We start from the raw sequence: 8273 nt of genomic DNA, 5'->3' as shown, positions 1-8273 counted from the left end.
AACGAAGGAAAATGACAGACGATAAAAGGAGAAGAGCAGAAAGGGAAGAAATCAGAAAAGGAGACAACAATAAGACGTGTAAACATTACAAGGATGAAAAATAAAACGATAAAACTAGGAAACCTGAAGAGGAAAGAGTAAGAAGATGACAAAATGAGGAACGAAGAAAAAAATAAAACGAAAATAAAAGTAAACGTGAAAACTGGAGAACGAGGAATCAGGAAAACAAAAAACGATAAAACTAAAAAATGTGAACAGTATAAAACGATAAAAGGGTGATACGAGGAAAAGATTAAACTATAACACAATAAAATTAAGAAAAAATTAAGAGGAAAAATTGAATAAATGAGAAAACAGAAAATTTAGGAAAAGGGAAAGCGAGAAAAATGAAGAAGAAAAAAGCCGGAAACAAAAAAATTATAAACAGACAAAACGAAGAAAAATTAAAGAAGAAAACGAAAAAACGTAGAAACGAAAAATCGGAACATCGAGGAAAATCGAAACGAGGTAACGAGGGACCGAGGAAAACGGATGAGTCAACGAGAAAGCTCCAAAGAGAGAAAACGTGGAAAAGGAAAACGAGGATAGGAGAATCAATTAAAGGAGGAAAGGAGAAACTATGAAAGAAGGAAACGATAAAACAGGAAATAAAGGAACAAAATAGGAGACAAAGAGAAAGAGGAGAAAACTAAGAAAAGGATATAATAGGAAAAGGCAAGACGAAAAATGGGGAGAACGAGAAAACAAGGAAATAAGAAAACAAATAAAAAGAGAAAAAAGGAAAAGAGAGGACGAGAAAATGGAAAAGAGAAAACGAGGACAATGAGGAAAGGAGTAACCAATTGCGATAACTAGAAAAGGTGTAAATGACAAAAATTATGAATGTGAAAACAATAAAATGAAAATCCGAGATATTGTGGAAATGTAGAGACGAAGAAACAAGAGAAAAAGGGAATGTGGTCTATCATTTCTGAATTACTGAATCACAACTCTAAACCCAAGAACAAACATCCCGTCATAAATGCTGAAGAAATAAATAGCCATTTTATCTGTCAAGCAGATGTAATGGTTAATATGCTTAAAAGAAACGATTATTCATCTTTCATAAATAAATCACATAAACCAGGTACAGTTTTTAAACTTAATTATGTAACTGTTCAACAGGTCTAAACTGCTATTCTGAAACTTAGAAATAGTTCTTGTCCAGATGTTTATGGTGTTAAGTCCAAAAATTATATAAAAAAACAGCTGCAAATTTTATTTGTGAGCCATTAACTCATATTTTTAAAACTTGTATTGATAAAGGCACATTTCCAGATATCTTTAAATATTCCAAAGTTATTCCGAGTCATAAAAAAGGTAATCAGCTAGATTATTAAAATTATAGGCCAATTAGTATAATACCTAAACTATCAAAGGTATATGAAATCTTGTTAAAAAATCAATTTACCGATTACTTTGAATATAATCGTCTATTTGTTAATAAGTATGGTTTTAGATCCTCTCATAGTGCAATTGAAGCCATAGTTAAATTTGTGGTGAAGTGCTTTAATGTTTTAGAAAAGTCCAGGTTAATGGTTGGCCGTTTTTACGATTTTACCAAAGCTTTTGATACCATTTCTCACGACATACTTATACAAAAACTGAAATTTTATGGTTTTAATAATTCTAGTACTATGTTTTTAAATTCTTATTTAACAGGCAGACATCAATCTGTTTACTGTAATGGTGCAATGTCTCAATTTAAACATGTCAAGTTTTTGTGTCCCACAGGGTTCCGTTCTTGGTCCCGTGCTCTTCATTATATATATAAACGATCTCCCAGCCAGCATTGAGGATGACTGCCTAGACACTTTCATGTTTGCTGATGATTTGGCACTTGGAATTTCTCAGGATAATGATGTTTTAATGAAAAGACAGCTTGACAACTCATCATTCACGATAAAAAAACTGGTGTGATGCCAATAAACTTAGTATCAACTCTAATAAGACTGTAGATATTAAATTTTATTTCAACATAAATATTACTGACTTGTCTTCCACAGTTAAATTTCTAGGCATTCACCTCGAAGCCAGTCTGGACTGGAGTACACACATAGAATATCTTGTTAATAAAATTAATAAAGGAATTTTCATGTTGCGAATCTTCAGATAAACATTATGTTATAAATCTTTAGTCATGGTTTATTATGCCCATATTTACAGTCACTTAAGCTACGGGACGCTTTTGTGGGGTAACCATACTTCGGTTTCTAAGTTGTTTATTCTTCAAAAGAGGGCAGTGAGAATTATTTGTGGTGTCTCTTCTAGAACTCATTGTAAACCACTTTTCGTTCAACTAGGAATACTTACGTTACCGTCAATGTTTATTCTGGATTGCCTTCTGTATGCTAAGCGTGATGTGCATAATCTTCCTACTTATTCCTGTATTCATAATTATTCAACCCGTTCCAGACTTGATATATATTTAACTAAGTACAAATACAGTACTACAAGCAATAGTTTTATTTCCATATCACATTATAAACTTTATAACTCCTTACCCATGAATATAAGAAATAAGTCATATTTTACCTTCAGAAGGTTAGTGAGAAAGACATTGATGGCAAAACCACTCTACAGTGTCAATGAGTTTAGCAATAGTACGTTTTAGATTATATTGTTTTGACCTCATGTAAATGACACATTTGTACATTTTAATCTGCTCTTATACCATTTTTCTTTTAACACTTTTAATGTCTTTGTAATTGTCTGGTAATGTATTTATTTTAATTTTACTTCAATATCTATCCATATTATTGTAGGCCATGCATTATTTATTTGCAGGTTGACGTTGTCTATGGGCTGTATATTTGCTGAATGACATTACATTATCTATCTGTCTGTCTGTCTGTCTGTCTTTCTGTCCGCCCGCCCGCCCGCCCATCCATCCATCCATCCATCCATCCATCCATCCATCCATCCATCCATCCATCCATCCATCCATCCATCCATCCATCCATCCATCCATCCATCCATCCATCCATCCATCCATCCATCTATCTATCTATCTATCTATCTATCTATCTATCTATCTATCTATCTATCTATCTATCTATCCATCTATCTGTCTTAAAAGGACGAGGGAAAGTGGCAGCGAAAAAAAGAGGAAACGAGAAAATGACAAATAGAGTAACCGAGGAAAGGAGAAAACGAGGAAACGACTACACGAGGAAATAATAAAATGGGTAAACGACAAAAAGAAGAACACAAGAAAACTTGAAAAAGACAAAACGAAGAAAATTGCAACCGACTAACCAAGTAAACTCGAAAAAAAGAGAAAAGAGAAAACGGTAAAATAATAAAGCGATAATGTTATAATAACACGAAAGTTTGGTAAAACGAGAAACCGACGCAGAGAGACAAAGAGAAAACGTCAAAACGAGAAAATGAAAGAAAGGGAAAAAGGATAAGCGCCAAAATCGAAAACACAAGGAAATGAGTAAGCGAGGAAACAAGAAAACGATAAAATGGGGAAACGAAGAAACAAGGAAACGAGAAAGCAAGGAAAGGGGAAGAATGGAAAAGAAGAAAGCAAGAAAATTATAAGACGATTAGATGAGAAAACGAGCAATGAGGAAACGAGGAAACGTAAGAACGATGAAACGATGAAACCAGACAAAGACACAAAGAAAAGCGATAGAACATTAAAACGGGAAGATCTTAAACTGAGGAAATCAGAAGAGGAGAAAACAATAAAACCATAAAGCTATAAAAATATAAAAAATTGAACGAGAAAAAGTGAAAACTAAAGAAAGATAAAATGAGAAAACGAGAATTAGAGAAATCGCGGAAAAAGTGAAGCAAAGAGGAATCGTATAAATGAGAAAAATAAGAAACGAAGAAACGAGGGAGTAAGGAAACGAAGGAAAGTTGAAAGGAGTGAAACGAGGAAACGAGAAAGGAAAGAAAAAGACAAGAATACTAACAAACGAGGAAATGCCTAAAAGAAAGAAAACTGGGAAGAGAGAAATGAAAAGGGACACTAGAAAATAACAAAAAAGTCAAATAAGAAAAGGAGGAAAAGAGAAAATAAAAAATAAGAAGCAAACGACAAAATCATAAAACAAGAAAGCGAGAAAGCTAGTAGACAAAAAAAATGACAAAGTAAAGAAACGATAAATCGATGAAACAAGGAACTGAAGAAACGAGGAAAGGAAAAATAGAACGCGAGAAAACATTACAATGTTAAGACGATAAAAACGGAAAACGAGTAGACGAGTGAAGGAGAGAGAAATTAAACGAAAAAAGGAGAGATTGTGAAAACGACAAGTGGATAAAACGAAAAACGATGAAACAATAAAAAAAGAAATAATGAAATGAAGAACGATAAAACGATAAAAGAAGATAATGTTGTAAGGATTGAAAGAGGAAACGAGAAAAAGATAAAACGATGAAACAAGAAATGAGAAAACGATAAAATAATTAAATGAGGAAATGTTGAAGTTTGAAAGAGAAAAACGAGATGGAGAAACCGGGAACACAAGCAAACGACGAAGAAAACAAGGAAACAGGAAACGAATAAAGGAGGAAAAAATAAAAAGCGCGAACTAAGGAAGGAGGGAACAAAGTAACGAGGGAATGATGAAACGAGATAAGGAAAAAACGGGAAAAAATAGAATGGCAAAACGAGAAAAGTAAGGAAGTATTAAACCAAGAAAATGTTGAAAAGAGGAAACGAGAATTTGGAATCGAGGGAAATAGACGAAGAAGAAACAGGAAGATGAGGAAAGAGAGAGATTTAAAATGTTGAAAAGAGAAAAAGAAAAAACAGTAGACAAGAAAACGAGTAAATAACGAAACGAGAAAAGGGAAAATGACAAAAGGAGGAACGACAAGTTAACAAAAGAGAAAAAATAAAGCGAGAAAAGAGAGGAATCAAGGGAACCAGAAAAGAGTTAAGGGTGGGAACAAGAAAACGATAAAATAAGAAAAGGGAAAGCAATGAAACGAAAAAAGAGACAGCGATAAAGAGAGAAACGATAAAAAGATAAAAGGAGAGTATGCAAAAAAGTAGAAAATAAAAACGAAAATATCGGGAAAACGACGAAAAGCGGCAAAGAGGGAACGAGAAAATGGGAAATGGAGTCAACGAGAGAAAGACCAAACGATAAAACGAGAAAACGTTGAAAAGAGAAGCAAGTAAAGGAGCAAACATTAAAAAAAAGGACAAAAAAATTTTAAAATCATGAAAAAGTGAAAACCAGAAAACGGGAAAAATAAAAAACAAAAAGCGACAAAATGATAAAACACCTAAACAACAAAAGTTGGAAAACGAGAACATGGGTAAAGGGGTAAAAAAAATGGTTTATTTAACGACGCTCGCAACTGCCGAGTTTATATCAGCGTTGCCGGTGTGCCGGAATTTTGTCCCGCAGAAGTTCTTTTACATGCCAGGAAATCTACTAACAAGAGCCTGTCACATTTAAGCACACTTAAATGGCATCGACCTAGGCCGGGATCGAACATGCAACCTCGAGCACAGAAGGCCAGCGCTACCAAGGCCGACGTAGAGGGGTAAAAGTTAAGAGCGAGTAAAAGAAGAACAGTAACGACGAGAAAATGTGAAGATGATAAAATTAGAAAACGCGAGAACTAGAAAAGGAGGAAGTGATAAAAAGAAGGACAAAACAATAACCAATAAAAGAAGAAAACTGGAAATCGAGTAGTCAAGAAAATGTCTCAATGAAGAATGGAGGAAACGAAGGAAAGAGGGAGAAAAGAAACGAATAAAAGGGGAAATGAGAAAGGGCAAAACGAAAAAATTGTACACTAAAAAACAAGGAAATATCAAATAGAAGAAAAGTGTAACCGAATAACCAGGAAAACGGAAAAACAATGCAAGGAAGAATATGATAAAACAAAGCCATAAAACCGTAATGCGATAATACGAGAAACAGAGGAAATGAGACAAAGATAGGAAGGTAAAACGACAAGAAGAGAAAAAGAGAAGGCGAGAAAATGAGGGCACGGGAAACGAGGAAACCAGGTAATAAGGAAATGACGAAACGGGGAAACGAGAAAACAGAGAGACGTGAAAGCGAGAAGATAGGAAAAGGGAAAAGGAGAAAAGAAATAAACGAGGAAACTATAATAGGATAAAACGAATATATGTAAAACGGGTAGTCCATCTACTTGTGAGGGAAAGGAACCGCAGAGCTACAGTCTACGAAGTTGGTGCTTAAGGGGGTGGAGTGATAAAAGTGTGGCAAAAGACATAGAAACAATAGAGTGAGTGAGCGAGGAGTAAGAGTAACTAGCAAAATAATCGGAGAGAGAATGTATGAACGAATAAGTGAATTACTGTCCAGAGAAACAAGAGTTGATAAAGGAAGTGACTAGAGAAAATTAGAAGTGTTTGTTAATAGTAATTGGTAGTGAAATGTTACTAATATTGGAGTGTCGACTAAGTTAGCGTACAATCAGAGAAATTGAAATGATAGGAAGACAGCAAGTATTTTAATGTAAGTTTACAAATGAAGGTTGAGTTGACTTACAAAAATAGTGCCAAACGGAAAATTTATCGGGGTGAAAGGGAACAGTTTAACAAAATAAACATGTGATTCAGTGTTTAATAGAGAAATAGGGGATAAGAGTGATGACAGAAGTGAGGAGAGGTAAAACTGATTGTAAATTAGTGATGAAAGTGAATGAGTATGATTAAATAGTGTTAGTAAAAGTTAGTTCAAAATTAGGGAAATTTTAGACGATAGGAAGTACTTCAAATATAAGTAAACAATAAAAGTAGTGAGGTGTTCATTAGAAAGAAGGGAAAATTTTAAGGGGAGAGGTTAGAAAGCAAATTGAGAGTATGTATTATAGTAATAGAGGTAACAAAGGTAAAATAAGATGACTGCACACGTCAATGAAAGTTTATTGTAATTAGAAGGTAATGGGGAGCACGAATACAGAGATGTGGTGGCGACCCATTACCAAATAAGAGTCGTAGAAATAAATATATCAGTATCAATAAATATGTAAAACAAGAACACAAGGAAAGGAGAAAACGGTAAAACGACAAAGTAAGACAAAGAGATTTACAGAAAATAATAGATCGAAAAAACGAGAAAAGCAGAAAGAGAGAAAATAAGAAAAAAGAAAGCAATAAAACGATAAAAAGACAAAGAATGAAATGACAAAACCAGAAAACGTCGTAACGAGTACCAGATAAAACGTGAAAATCAAAATTCCAAAAATCGCGAAAGCACACAACGAGGAATGGAATAAACAAGAAAAGGAGGAAACGGAAGAACGATAAGCAGGGGAGTGTGGAAACGAAGGAAAGCTGAAACGAGGAAACGCCGAAACGGGAAAACGATAAACAGAGAAAGAAACAAGGAAACGAAGAATAGGTGAAACGAGAAAACGAGAAAAAGATATGAAGAAGTGAAAATGAGGAAAATGAAACTGACGACTAAGAGAGTAAAAGAAAAATTAAAAAACGAGAGAAGTGCAAAACGAAAACACGATAAAAAATACAAAACGAATAACGATGTGACGATAAAATGAGGAAGAACTACAAGGAAGAAACCAGAATGGTAGAAAACGGGTAAAAGAAAATTTAAGCAACGCGGAAAAGGAGGGAACAAAGTAACGGGGAAACAATGAAACGAAGAGATGAGAAAAGACTTAAGGAGAAAACGAATAAGAGAATATGGAAAAGGGAATACAAACGGGGAAACGATAAAATGAAAACAAAGAATCGAGGCAAAGTAGGAACGAGGAAACGAGACAGAAGAAAAAGAGGAAACAATAAAGAGGTAGACAGATGAAACGAGAAAATGAAAAAAATTATAAACTAGAAGCCGAGAAAACGAGAAGAAGGGAAAACGAGATAAGACAAGACGATAAAAAGTAAACAAGAAACAAAAAAGAGGAACTTAGGGGACTAGGAAAGGAGTAAAACCAGAAAATGAGGAAAGGAGAAAACGAAGATATGAGAAAAAGGGGAACCAAGAAAAAAGAGAACCGAAGAAAACGAAAAATTGGAAAATGATAAACAGACAAAGGACAATACGATGAAACGCAAAAATAAATCGTAAAGAGAAAACGTGTGTCCGAAGAAACGGAGAAAAGACTTAACGAGAAAACATTGAAAACAAAAAACTAGGAAAAAAGGAAAGGATAAAACGTGGAAGGAGGGAAAGAAAAAACGAGAAAATGATAAAATGAGGAACTCTGAAAAGGAAAAAATAGAAAACAAATGAACGACAGGCAACAAAAGGACGAAAGGG

The sequence above is a fragment of the Periplaneta americana genome, chromosome 9 (genome assembly GCF_040183065.1).
Source record: "Periplaneta americana isolate PAMFEO1 chromosome 9, P.americana_PAMFEO1_priV1, whole genome shotgun sequence".
NCBI lineage: Eukaryota > Metazoa > Arthropoda > Insecta > Blattodea > Blattidae > Periplaneta > Periplaneta americana.
Note: the sequence above shows the minus strand (reverse complement) of the source record.